Genomic DNA, 15,224 nt, shown 5'->3' with positions numbered 1-15,224 from the left:
GGCCATCTCTTGGCTTGATGCCAATATTGACATATAAAATCTGCCTGTTCTTTTATATTTACCATGGGACAGAGTAATTTACTTGGTGCCTGTATAATCCTAAATGGGAACATAAATTCCACCCTGATGTGGCTGATAGCACTGTCATAAAGTGGTCATGTAGATAATCCAGAGTGACGACATTGGTAGTTGCCTTCTATCAAGGTGATGATACTGATGGTTCTGTTCTACCAGCACCCTGATCAGAGCACTGTGCATGCTGTAATACTCACTTTCCCAAATTCCCTTGTTGCTAAGCATGTCATGTGACCCAGGACTGGCCAATGAGATGAAGGCGTAAGTCATTCAGTGGATGAGGCTTCTGGATAAATTTGGTACAAAGGATATACTTGGAAAGCATGTAGCTTCAGTCCTTTACTCTTTGTCCCTCCCTTTCTCCCTGACTAAAACTGGAGGTGCAACAGCCATCTTGCAGCTGTGAAGATAAACATCCCATAAATTATTACTAAAGTAACAGAGTAGGAAATGGAAGGAAACTGTCCTTAATGACCTCCTTGAAAAGCTACAGCTGCCATAGACTGCATTTCTCCAGGCTTCTTATTACATAAGAAAAATAAACTCATGTGTTTAAACCAGTGTTCATTGATTTAACTTGCAAGAAAATACATCCCTGAATGATTGATTCAGAATATACTCATGTTAGATGTTTAGATTATCATATGTGGCATGAATGGAGATGCAAAAATTCTTAACAAAAATATCAGCAAATACAATTCAGCAATGTATAAAAATAATTATACACCATGACCAAGTGGGATTTATTCCAGGGAAACAGGGCTGATTCAATATTCAAAAATCAATCAAGGTAATCCATATTAACAGTCTAAATAAGAAAAAATATATGATCACATCAATCGATGCAGAAAAAACCATTTGGCAAAATTCTGAGACCTTCATGATAAAAAGTCTCAGAACACTAGGAATAGAGGAAACCTCCTCAGTTTGGTAAAGAACATCTAAAATAACCTACAGCTAACATCATGCTTAATGGTGAAAGATTGAATGCTTTCCCTCTAACACTGGAAACAAGGCTACAACGTCCACTCTTATCACTGCTGTTCAACATAGTACTGGAAGATCTAGCCAGAGCAGTAAGTCAAGAAAAGGAAAGTGAAGATGAGGAAGGTAGAAATAAAACAACTAACCCTATTTGCAAGTGAAGTCATTTTCTACGTAGAAAATCCTGATGAAAGAAAGCAAAGGAAGATCCAAATAAATGGAAAGACACATAGTGTTCATGGGTTAGAAGGCTCAGCAAGGAAAAGGTATCGGTTCTTTCCAAATTTATATACAATATAATCCTATCAAAATTCTAGCAAAACATTTTATAGACATAAACAAGATTACCCTAAAATTTATATGAAAGGCAAAGGAACTAAGGTAGCTATTTCATTTCTACCCCAACTATTCTGGCAGTACAATTCTGACACTAACCACCTGGAGTTAGCACAGACCCCACAAATTAAAGGTCACGGTCCCCTATAAGACTACTTTTACTTCAGATACCAGCTGCAAGTGGGATCCCAGGACACTTGCACTTCTGACCAACTGGCTACAAATCTGGGGGTTCCCATGACCTCCTCATGTTTGGTGATTCACTAGAATAACTCACAGAATTTAGGAAAATTCTATACTAACGATTACAGTTTTAGTATAAAGCATGAAAAGAGCCAAGTGAAGAGACGTATAGGACAAGGACTGGGAAGGAATTGGGAGCTTCTGTGCCCTCTTCCCGTGGACTCGGGCATACCACTCGGCATACCACCCTTCGGCACATCGATGTGCTCCCCAACCAGGAAGCTCCACTGGGCATCAGTGTCCACAATTTTTATGGGAGTTTCATTGGCCATGTGATTGAACTCAATCTTTAGTCCTCCCCACCCTCACCCCCAGATTCCTCTGAGGTCAGATGACGGGCCGATAACATGTGGCTCAAAGTCCCAAATTTCTAATCACATGGTTGGTCTTTCTGGTGACCAGCCCTCATCCTGAGTCATTTCATCACTTACCATAAACTCAGGTGAAATCCGGGAGCTCATGAATAGCAGATACTCCTATTACTCAGGAAATTTCAAGGATTTCATCTCTCTTCCAGGAACCAGGGACAAACATCAGTCAAATTATTTATTATATAATAATAGCTAAAACAATTTTGAAAAAGAATAGAGTGGGAGGAACCACTTTGTTTTTAAGACTTATTATAAAGCTAGTGTTATTAAGATTATGTGGTATTGGCAAAGGAATAAACATGCATATCACAGGAACAAAATAGAGAACCCCAAAATAAACCCACACAACTATGGCCAGCTGATCTTTTTTGAAACTTTTAGAAAAATAACAGGCAAATAGGGAAAAATCTTCGGGACATAGGGTTTGATGAAAAGATATGCCCCAAAAGTGAAATCCCTAAAAGAAAAAAATGAATAAACTGGACTTCAAATTGAAAAGACTTTGCACTGCAAAAGACCCTATTAAATGGGTGAAAAGACAAGCTACAGACTGTGAGGAAATATTTGCAAACCACATTTCCAACAAAGGAGTATTATCTGCAATATATAAAGAGCTCTCGAAATTCAACAATGAAAACAAAGCAATCCAATTACAAAATAGGTAGAAGATATGAAGAGATATCTCACTGAAGAGGATATACAGATGGCAGATAAGCACAGGAAAGATGTTCAACATCAGTAGCCATTACGGAAGTGCAAATGAAGACCATAATGAGATACAACTATACACCTATCAGAAAGGCTGAAATGAAAAATAATGACAACATCAAATGCTGGCAAGGATGCAGAAAGCCTGGGTCTCTCATTCTTTGCTGGTGGGAATGTAAAATGGTACAGACACTCTGGAGAACAGTTTTACAGGTTCTTAAAAAACAAAACATGTACTTATCACATTACCTGGCATTTATACTTCAAGGTATTTATTCCAGAGAAATCAAAACTTATGTTCACAAAAAAAGTGTATACTATTGCTCATAGCAGCTTTATTTGTAATAGTCAAAAACTAGAGTCAACCAAAATACTCCTGAATAGGTGAATGGTTAAGTGAAGTGTGGGACATCCATCTTGCCATGGACTACTGCTCAGTAATACCAAGGAATGAACTATTGATTGATGCACCAGCTGGGGTGGATTTCAAGGGCATTATACTGAGGGAAAAAACCAATCTCAAAACATCACATACTCTACGATTCCATGTATATGACATTCTTGAAATGACAGAATTATATAAATGAACAGGTTCATTGTTGCCAGGATCGAAGGATGGTGAGGGGTGGGATGATGTCACTATGAAGTAGTAGTAGCAGGGAGGTCTTTGTGAGACTGCAGTAGTTCTATATCTTGACCATGGTGGTAGTTAATACGAATCTACATGTGTGATAAAATGACAAGGAGTGATATATATATATATTGTACCAATATAAAATTCCTGATTTGGTATTGTATTGTAGTTATGCAAGATGTTACCATGGGGAAAAACTGAGTGGAGGGTACAGGATCTCTCCACATTACCTTGCAACTTCCTGTGAATTTGCCATTATTTCAAAATTAAAAATAAAGAATGATGGTGGCAAAATAAAGACTCCTTCAGCAAAAAGAAAATTACAATAAAGTGTATGGACCTCCTTGCATACCCCATACATCTTGTGCACCTCTGGGGCCCACAACCCCAATATGAAAATCACGGAGGCAGGTGGTGGTGAGGGCTGGGATTATGTCCGGTTTTGTGTAGACACTGTGTGTTTGAGGGACTGATGAAGTCAGTAGTGCTTGCTGCAGATGAGGGCTCCATCTAGTAAAAAAAGGACAAGTAATATAACATTCCTTGCTCTCTTTCTCCCAAGCATTTGAGACAGTGTGCATCAGATGTTGTTGGGCATGGAGGATGCAGTAATGAATACAGTGGGGCCCTCTCCTTGGAGGGACAGATAATAATGTAGAGCAAGTGCTGTGGGGTTTCAGCTGGAAGACCTGGGGAGGCTTCCTGGAGGGCAGGGATTCGGACGGGGTCTAGAAAGATGAGCTAGAAGCAGTTAGGCGAAGAAGGGAATACTAGTCAGGCAGAAGGAATGGCTTGTGCCCAGGCCCAGAGTGGAAGGCTTGCAGGAAGGGTTGGGCCTGGGTTGAGCCTGGGAGTGCAGGGAGAGGAAATTACAGAGGAAGGTGGGAGCTGGACCACCAGGGTACTGTGTATTAATCTAAGGTATTTGGGATTTGTTCTAAAATCTGGGAGGCAGTGAAAGGCAGGAGTGTGGCGTGGTCAAAATAACAGTGGGGAGGGCAGGTTGGAGGGGAAGGGCAGGAAGCCTGAAGGAGGGCAGACTATGGGCACAGGGAAGAAGGTTCAGCGGGAAGCAGTCTTGGGGAGCAGAGTTAACCAGGGCTGTGTAGAAACAACACAGCTATAATGGTTTCAGGGACCAAGCCAGGCCCCTCCAGGAATTCCTGGAACATACATCCTTCTGGCTGCCAAACGGGACCCCTGGGCAGGGTGGGCCCAGCCCTGGGCTACAGCACAGCATTCTCTAAGCTGGTGGACCAAGAGCTGTCCCACTGCTGGGGAATGTCTTATTTCTGCAGATGACTTGCATGAGGGTCAGGCTTTTCAAATGGGTATGTCAGGAGATTCCTGCAGGGACCTTCCCACCCACTAGGGAGCTGCAGCTGCAGTTGAGAAAGGTCTTAGAAGAACGCTCAACCTCACTAACCATCAGAGAAATGCAAATAAAAACCACAATGAGATACCACCTCACCCCATTCACAGTGGCTATCATCAATAAATCAACAAACAACAAGTACTGGGGAGGATGTGGACAAAAGGGAATCCCTGTGCACTGTTGGTGGGATTGCAGATTGGTGCTGCCATTAGGGAAAACAGTATGGAGGTATCTCAAAAGTCTGAAAATGGAACTACTTTATGAGCCAGCAATTCCACTCCTAGGTATCTATCCAGAGAAATCCAAAACTCCAATTCGAAAAAATTTATGCACCCCTATGTTTATTGCAGCACTATACACAATAGCCAAGACATGGAAACAATCGATATGCCCATCGGTAGACGACTGGATTAAGAAACTATGGTACATTTATACAATGGAGTATTACACAGCCATAAAGAAGAATGAAATCTTACCATTTGCAACAATATGAATGGACCTAAGTGAAATAAGTCAGACAGAGAAAGACAAATACCATATGATCTCACTTACATGTGGAATCTAAAGAAAAGAATAAATGAATGAACTAATCACAAATAGTCTCAGAGACATAGAGGAAAAACTGAGGGTTGCTAGATGGGGGGAGGGGATAAGGGGGAAGGTGAGGGGATTAGAAAACAGTCAGTAACCACAAGATGGCCACGGGGATACGAAAGTCAATTTGCGGAATGTAATCAATAATGTTGTAAAGATTTTGTAGGTATCCGATGGATACTTGTCTCATTAGGGAGACCACCTCAGAGATGATGTAGATGCCTGATCACTGCACTGTACACCTGAAGCTGAAGCTGAACAATAATGATTGTCAACTGCCATTACATATATATATGTAGTTACAAGAAGCAGAGTACAGCATAAGGAATAGAGACAGTGGAAATTTAATGGCTGTATGTGATGTCAGAGGGGTAGTAGGTGGGGGAGGGGAGTTACCACTGTGTGAGGGATATAAATGATAAATGTCTAACTATTACATTGTTTTGTACACCTGAAACTAATAAAAAAATGTTAAAAAAAAGAAAGGTCTTAGGCATAGGTCCCACAGCTATATGTATGAGGCAGTTGCTTTCCTCCAAAGGTGTCTACATTTGCATGTCTGTCATTCAAAGTCAATTCAAAATGCCTATCATTGTTCAGGTTTCTCTCCCATTTGTAGAAGTTTTGGCAACAGGAAACACTTTATTATGGTACAGGTGATCATCTACTATGGGTAGTTCATTCAGTATTGTCTGTCTCTTTCTAGAATGAGGGCTCCTGTGGCCAGGGACCTGCTGCATTCTCCCCTGGATGTCCCCAGTGTCCAAGGCTGGCCAGCTTAGGGCCCAGTGCACACTGATGCTGGCTTTCATTGCCTGGCCGGCAGAATCCTTTCAGCAGCCTCTGTTTCTGCTCTAACAGTCTGGCTGTGCTGGGGCCTTGTTAGACAGTACAAAATACCTCCTTGCTTCATGTTTACAGTGGAGTTTGCATAAGGTATGTAAACTCTGTATGTGATATACACAGGATGATATTTGGAATTTTAACCATGGCTTCTCCCCTTGGCATTTTCTGTTACCCCTACCCTTCCTGATTCAAACAGATGAACTCTCTACTTTCATTGCCTCAAGGAGTGGATCAAATTCTTGACTTTTGACTTTGAAAGCGTGGATGTGTTTACTAAGCCAGTAGACTAACCTGGGGTTAATCTAGAGCAAGGCTTCCTCTTATCAGATCAGAATTGGTGGGACTGTGGAGCATTAGAGACGTGGAAAATGTAGACATTTCTAGGTTCTTGAGAGAGGCTGTGGCCCTGCCACTGGGACCAATCCCCAGGGCTAGAGAGAGGGAGAGAAACCTCAGCCAGTTTGGGAGAATCTGACAGCAGAGTACAGTCATCGTACAGAAGGCAGGAGAAACTGCCATCCTGTGTCCTGTGTGGGTGGAGGGCCTAAGGAAGCCTCAGAAGGTTACGCCCATGGCCCCAACATGGAGAAGCAAAATGATTCCTTATGTCTGTCCACCGGCCCGAGAGGCCACCAAAGTTGGATGTCTCAAAACCCAGTCGTGAAGGATGTGGGATGTGTCTCCTCTGCCCTGGAACAGACCTGTGACACATTGTGTGGGTGATGCATGGACCCCGAGTGGAGAGAAAGAGAGAAGAGTGTGCTGTGGTGGACGAAAGTGGCCAGAAGACAGATGTGAGGACCAGAGCCTGTGAAGGAGTGGGAGCCAAAGGCCGCTGTGACCTGCCAGTGAAGTGAGGGTTTGAGAGAAAAGAGTACAGTTACTTCTTGCACCTCCGGGACTGTGGACTGAGGTCTGAGCCACTGCCTACAAGTGCACAGATTTGCATTCATTTTTTCAGTTAAGGAAGAATTGTTGTGTTTTGGGGGCAGAACCCATTGAATTGGACATTGTCAGATGTTTACTTAGAAGGAACAAAAACTATTATTATGTTCTGTGTCCTACCCTGTAAATTACAAAATGCGAGAAGCATGATTTCATTGCAAGAGTGACGCTGGCCACCTGCACTCTGTGAATGTGGATCTCTGTCTGCCCTGTTGCACCCGACACTCAAAGGTCCACCAGCCATGCTCAGCTGTTCCTGTGCTCTCACTAGCTCCTGTGGTCCAGGAACTAGGTTGGGGAGCGCGAGGGGTAGCAGCTGGCTTTAGAAGTAATACAGGTCGTCTGGAAATTAGTGCATTAAGCATGACCAATGACTTACAAAATCATACCATCATACCCATGCTTATTGCAGCAAATGTAAGAGAGAGAGGTGACAAGGGTGGAATATGTGTGAAAAGACAAAAAGGCAGGTGAAGTTGAATGCAGTTTGCCCACTTATGAGACACCAGCTCCAGGCAGGTTTCCCACTCTTGGGTCCTGAGCACCTTCCCTGATCTTGGGTGGACACACCCAGAGTCAAGTTCAGTGGCAACATCCAGCATAATTTGCTGAGTGCCTGATCTGTGCTTGGCCTCATGGAGGGTATGGGAGTCACCCAGACCCACTGCCTGCCACCCAGGAGCTTCAGCTGGAGGTTGTGGTTCTCAAACTGAGCATCATGTCCACACAACGGCAACCACAGTTCTGTGTAGGGGTTATCATTTCTTAAGTTGGAGTCTGAGCAAGAAAGTATTCTTTCTCCCCAAAGGAGCATAACCTCCTCTGCCAAATCCAGTCATGACCAGGCCAGTAGATGCACCCTCACTGTCACTTAGAAATTAGGTCCCAGAGTGCCTTCTACTCCCATTACATAGTAACTTTGGGGGGCTGCTGGTGTTGGGTATATGAGAAAGGCAAGCACAGGATTCCAGGAGTACACAGGAGGGCTACTTGGCCCTGTCCGAGTGAGGTGGGTGGAAGAAGTTTCTCTGAGGAGGTGACGTGAGTGGATCTGAAGACTGAGGAGAGGTGGTCAGGTAGCTAGGTGAAGAAAAGAGAGGAGGAGAACTGGGCATGTGTAGGCCTGTCTTCAGGAAGGACACACTCAAAATGCCAGTATGTCTTTGGGGACTATCTGAGTTGGGCAGCTCTTCTCAGTCCTGGTGTTTGCCTGCAGCCACAAGGACGCTCAGGGGGTGAAACCCTCAGCGGGGCCCACAATTAGACTTCAGGTATATATGATGAACTTGAGTAGAAGATGTAGGAGGAAAAGATAAAGAGAAAAAAAAAATCGTCATGAGGAAAGGAAGAGGAATCTGGTATAAGGATAAGAGTTCCAGTTGCTCCACATCCTCACTAACATTTGACGTCAGTCTTTTTTATTTTAGCCATTTTGGGGAAGTGTATAGTGTTAGCTCATTGTGGTTTTAATTTGCATTTAGCTAAAGGCTAATGAAGTTTAGCATCTTCTCATGCACTATTGCCATCTTCTTTGGTGAAGATTCATCTATTCAAATCATTTTTTTTCAAATAGGTTGTCTTCTTGTTATTAAGTTACAACAAATTTTTATATATTCTGGATATAAGTCCTTTGTTAGATATAAGTATTATGAGTAGTTCTTATCTGAATGAATTAGTCTTTATTTTCATAATGGTATCTTTTGAAGGGCAGACTTTTTAAATTTTGAAGAAGTCCCATTTATCAACTTTTAAGGGTAGCTTAATATTCAAAGGTAGATACACCAAAATTTAGAAATTAACGTATTTAACCAACCCATGCTTGGACATTTGGGCTGTTTCTAGCTTTTCACTATTTTATTTGCTGTGAGAAACATCATTGTACATAAAACTGTGCTCTAAGGATAGTATCAGATATGTCTCAGGCTTTTGGTAAGGCTTTTGCTCCACACCCTTGGAATGGCTTCCCCAAAGGGCACCTGGTAACGTGTCAGTGAAGGCCAATTTCAAAGGAACACACCAGTCCTCTTAGTATTCCCATAGCTTGTTAATTTGTTTATAAACAAATGAAACTTTAGAAAGACTTAAAAACATGCATGTGTAATCTTGTCATTCCACTTTGTTTAGTAAATCACTTTTTTCATCAAGATGATTATAATAAGTCTCCAGCGAGCATATCCAGTAGCTAGAATCTCACTTTTAAAGGAACTCAGCAGTGATGTATTGACGGAGTGCTGGGCAGTTTGCTTTTCTGCATCTCTGTGATGCTGACAAAGGTCAGCCTACTGTGTCACACCAGCAAAGAGGCCACAAACCAGTTCCTGAACTTCAGAAACATAATAATAACTACCATCTCCCCAGGCCACTAGACCTGGTCCAGGGACTACCTGAGCTACCTATAATTTCCAACAACAGCCTTGCCTGGTGGTACTGCTCCATTTAAAAGGAGCAGGCACATTCATTTTATTACCTACATGGTGTCTGTCATACAGATGCACTTTAATTCATTCAAAGGTTTTGTGTGTGTGTGTGTGTGTGTGTGCGCGCGCGCGCACGTGTACACAAATGCTAGACATGCAGAAATAAATATTCTTGTAGTTCTATTACATCTATGACTTTCAGATAGGTTTTCTGAAGTGAAATAAAATTGGAATAAAGCACGTACACAATTAAGTTTGAATAAAATATGACCATATTACCTGAATCTTCTCTCTTACTAACACTATATTGTTCAATCTTTCACTTTACTGTAAATCTACTGAGAAATAAAAAGGTATAATTGTGGTTATTAATTTCCAAAAGAAATAAAAGGAGAAGGCAGTGATGGACCCATGATCACATGATTCATAACAACAGCCTTCTGGTTTGAGGCCTATGTTGTCATCTTCTCAGTCCCCTACATTTCAGCCACACCGGAGACTACACACAGGTTACCAAAGAAAGTCAATCATCTTAATTTTTTTTTTTTTCTCTTGGAGAGACTTTGTTTGCTGGTGGCAAAAGGAGATAACTGGTTTTTGTTGGAAGCCTTAGAAACATCCTGGAGCTAGTTGGTGACCCTGTAATGGCCTATTCCTTAGTCCACTCCCACAGGGCATGATTAAACTGGATCTAAACTGGATGTTTAGACTAGAGGTAAACATCTGGGTCAGCATGTTCGGAAACCAGGAGGTGAAGTCTGGGGACGTGTCTCCTTGCAGAAGGTCCTCTGGAACATCACCCTGCCATCTCTGCAAGGATCCAGTAAGGACAGCTGGACAGGCCCAGGAGAATAAACAGGTGCAGAGGTCAGCACCAGCTTGAACACAGACTGTGAACTGTGTGACCTTAGTCTCCTTTCTCACCTTTACTCTTAACCTCAACCTAGGTGCTCAAATGATCCGATTTGCCGAGGACAGTCATGGTTTACGCCTATTCTCCGGTTGTAACTATTTTTACCCCTTTGCACTCAAAACTGTCCAAGTTTGTACAGTCTATATTAATTTAGATGGACTAGGTAGAGATGCTTGAGACAAATCCTAACATGAAGATCCCATTAGGGGTAGCATTAGGGCTCCATCAGGGTTGTCTCTGAGAAGGACATTTTATGATAACTATATTAGTCATGAGCCTTTTGATTGCAAGTAACCTCAAATTGGTTTTAGCCAAAAAAAAAAAGAAGAGAAAATGTATTGGTTCACGTAGCTGGATAGTTGGAAGTAGGGACTGGGAAAGATTTAGGCATGACTGGAACAAGTTCCCAAACAATATTATTATGTCTGTCTCTCTGTCTCTATTTCTCTTTCTGTCCCTATCTCTTCAACTCTCAACTCTTGGTGACTTCATCTTCTTGGCAGGATCTTTCACATGGTGGGCAAGCTGGCCTCTGGAGACCCTAGACTCACATCTTTCCATATTAGCAACTCTAGTGGGAAGAGGAACTCCTGTATCCTACAAGCACACATCCCTGCAAGCCCAAGGACGGCCCTTATTAAGGCTTCGCTTGGGTCATGTGCTCATCTTTGAGCCAATTGTTATGGCTGCAGTGAATGGCTCCCCTGTGATATGTGCACATCATGCGCAAGGGACAACGTTGATTCAAACCACACCAAACAGGGAAGAAATTCCTAAAGAAAGCAGGGCAATTAGCTGAGCAGATCAAACTTATAGTATCTGTCATCCACTATACAGTCCCGATTTAGAGTCACTTCAAATATTCCAGGGCTTTATACCATATTTCCTCAAAAATAAGAACTAACCAGAAAATAAGCCCTAGCATGATTTTTCAGGATGCTTGTCATATAAGCCCTACCCCCAAAATAAGACCCAGTTAACTCTGTTAGCTAGACGGGTGCATTTAGTACGTCCGTTGCAACACACAACGGACGTATTGAATTATAAAATAATAATATTAATATATAATTAAATATAAATAAATAATACTATTGACATTAATACTAAAATAAATAATAATATAAATTATAATTAAGTATTTGTAAATACCCAAGCGGGAACTTTGCATGAGAGGTAAATACCTATGTAAACAGATGAACTCGAGACTTATTGGCGAATGACCAATCGGAGTCCAGACACAACACACAAATAACATGTGCACTTGATTACAAAGGGACGTGGCTGTGTCTAATGTGAATCTTCATAATTCAATACGTCGTGTATTATAATGGACATACTTAATGCACTCGTGTGAAATAAAGAAATGTTTTCTGAAAATTAATATAAGATGCAGTCTTATTTTTGGGGAAATATGGTATATATTTTTGTGTCTGCAATAATCTAGAGTATATTTTACACTCCCACCCCCCATATTACAGATGAGGCTTGAACAATTTAACTAATGTAGCCAAGGATGGAAAAGTGGTAAATGGAGGAGCTGACTTCTGACTCCTGGCCTCTCTACCCCTCTCACAATATCATAGTGGCATTTTACATGCCAGCGGGAATGAGAATAATTTGAGTCAGAGGGCCCTTCCTGGGCACCATATCACACATATGTTGCCCTGAAATAATGCTTCTGGTTCTGCCTGTGGATTCTCCTGGATCCTCCCTGTCTCTCTCAGAGATGACGCCCCCGAGCCCAGGACGCAGGTGAGAAGTGTTACGCTAGGTGCTAAGCGATCTCAGCGTGTGCCTTCTGGTTGGTTCTCCAAGTCTCCACCTATGATAGAATGGCAAAAAGTCCTACTGCGGTCAAACACAGGATTGTTCTGTCAGTCAAAAGAGTATAAACGAAAAAACCTTGCTCTGTAAGACAGAATGATGACGACGATGACGATGATGGTGACGATGATAGTCATCGTGCTGGCTTAGAACCTCTTATTCAATTCTTGAATGACAGAATGAAAACATAGGTGCTCTTTACTCTTCAAGGGAAAGGAGGACTGCCCTTCGCTTGTCTGTGTTCTGCACGGTTTGAAAACTCCCTTCCGATCTCACAGTCCGGAGGCACAAGTGGGCGGGAGGCACAGTACACGCCTGGCCTCTGTGCTTCCTCCTTCCACTCTGCCACATTGTGGCAGCCCAAGCAATCTCAGGGGACAGTTTCCTTGTTTCAGTAAAAATATTTGTATTTTTAATAGCATTCATTTCTGATTACAAAACGAACAAATTTGGAAAAGAAAAAAAAGAAAAAAACACCTCATGCTGAATTCTTCCACCCAGAGACACCAACCACATTTTGACTGCAGTTGGCCCTATACTATTAAGCAATTTAATGTCCTGTGTTGTTAACAATGCATTATAGGCACTTCCCATAACAAGAAAACTTCACAAGCATTATTAAACATCTGTGTGGCTCTAATGTGGTTCAGTTAACCACCGGGTGGTAGTTGGCTTTTTGTAGACATCTGGGGGTGGGGGTCTTACTGCCAAGAACAGGAGCGGTGCAATGCTGGGAGGCTAGGGTGCTGAAGGGGCACAAGGAAAGGCAGGCCAGTTTCTTCCTGCCTCAACATTTGAGGGCTTTCCTAGGTACCAGGCTCCCTCCTTGTTCTCCTGTCAATGCTGACTTCCCATCTTCAACATTGCTTCTTCAAAGAGGCTCCAACCCCTCCCAGGCCTCCCATCCCCTCCCCATATGGGAAGGTACCCCTTTGGAAAGGGCTTCATTGCACCCACCGCTGTTTCTGCAGAGTGAGCACAGGGCTGGTATGCAGTAGGTGCTCAGAAATGTTTGCAGACAGGGAGTGAGCAAACAAGAATAATAACAGCAATAGTAAATAGCTCACACATTTTCAGTTTTGTAAAAATTATAATGAATGTGATGCACAAACTGTGTGATTAAAGCTTTGCTAAAATTTTGAATTATTTCTTAGACTTGAGATTCTAGGGTTGAACAATATGGATATTTTGATGATTCTTGATACATACTGCAAGATTCTTTTCCAGAAATTTTGTATCAGTTACACTCTCAGAAGTAGTATGTGAGAATGTCTGTTTCTCTGGTTTTAAGTAACATAATTTAAAAAATGATTTGCTGATTTGATGAAACTGGGGTCAGGAATGGTATCTCATTGATTTAATGAACTTTTTTTTTCTGGTAAAACGGAACTTTTAAAGCCTGTTGAATCTCCAATTTTGTGAATCGTCCATTTGTGTTATCTACCCATTTATACAGTGGGATCTTAATGTTTTTCTTATGAATTGTAAGAGTTCTATTTTATTTTCAAAAAATATTTTCCTAGTTTCTTACACTTCAATTTTTTTATGTCAAAAATTTTTTTCAGAATAGAAGTAGCTTTTTCCCCCTCTGGTAGTAAAAACAAAGGGCTACCATGGTTAAAAAAAAAATCAGACACTATAGAAAATCATCAAGAAGAAAGTAAATTAGGAATAGAGACAGTGGAAATGTAATGGCTCTGTGCGATGTCAGAGGGATAGTGGATGGGGGGAGGGGGGTTCACACAGTGTAAGAGATATAAATGATAAATGTCTAAGTATTGCTTTGTCTTGTGCACCTGAAACTAATAAAATTAACAAAAAGAAAAAGAAGAAGAAAGTAAAAATCTCCTACATTCCTATCCCTTGGACTTGTATTGACATTTGGGAGCATTTCCTTCCAAACTTTTATCCTATGTGTTCATGGTAATTTTTTGAGGTTTAAAAATTTTTAATTTTTATGTATCACCAAACTAGAATTTTTTATTTCATATCTCCCCAATGCTTTTGTGCTTAGAAGTCTTTCCAATCTAGAGATCAAATAAAGAATTACTTTATTTAAAGGTAGAGCTGTTTGTGCTTTTTTATGAAGGCAATATAGAATATTACAGAATATTGAGGAAATTAAGGGGAAAAAATCAGCCACAGTGCCTTGACCTTAGCATATCTATTTCTTTTGTGTCTGGTTCATTCAAGTGTTTGGTCATGAGCATTTATATTTATTTTTATGTGGTTGCAAGAATAGTGCATGCACAATTTCCTATCTTTTCCTTTTCATTTATAATTATACTATAAGCAATATTTTCTCATTGCTACACAAGCTCTGTAATGTTGTTTAAAATGATCCCCTAATAGCCCCTCTGGTTGCTGTGCCATCTAGCTGACCCTCTCCTGCTGATAACCACTTAAGTTGTTTCCAATTTTTTTGTCAAGTGATATTTAGAAATATCAAAGTCCAGCGCAGCAGACTTTCCCACTGTTTCCAGGGACTGACTGTAATAGGATTTGACTTCTGTTCATTTCCTCCTTTCCTCAGAGGAGTGATGGAAGAAATTGCTCTTAGAGAATGGTTAGAAAAATGACAAATATAAAATGAGGAGGAGAGAGACTACGTGGTAAAAGTGTGTTGAGCTTTTGGGAGAAACCTGCCTTAAAACTCAGGTTGCACTATTTAGGTTTTGTTTTTGTAACTCACGAATTAGGCATGAGTTTATAATCATAATTTTGACAAAATGCTTCCCATTCATGCAGTGCTTGGTGCTTTTTCTGGGAAGCACTTCAGTGTATCACTTGAGGGCTTTAGTGCAGGAGGGTCTGGGTCCGGATCTCAGCTTATCCGTTGTGACCTTCAGCAAAGTCTCAGTCTTTCAGCAAAATAGGAATAACAGGCCAGGAGGGAGGGCTGTTTAAGATCCTCACCTATTGGTGTTGAGTAGTAATGGGAAGAAGCAGGAGTAGCTAG

The sequence above is a fragment of the Rhinolophus sinicus genome, linkage group LG01 (assembly GCF_036562045.2).
Source record: "Rhinolophus sinicus isolate RSC01 linkage group LG01, ASM3656204v1, whole genome shotgun sequence".
Lineage (NCBI taxonomy): Eukaryota > Metazoa > Chordata > Mammalia > Chiroptera > Rhinolophidae > Rhinolophus > Rhinolophus sinicus.
This window is presented reverse-complemented; position numbering follows the sequence as displayed.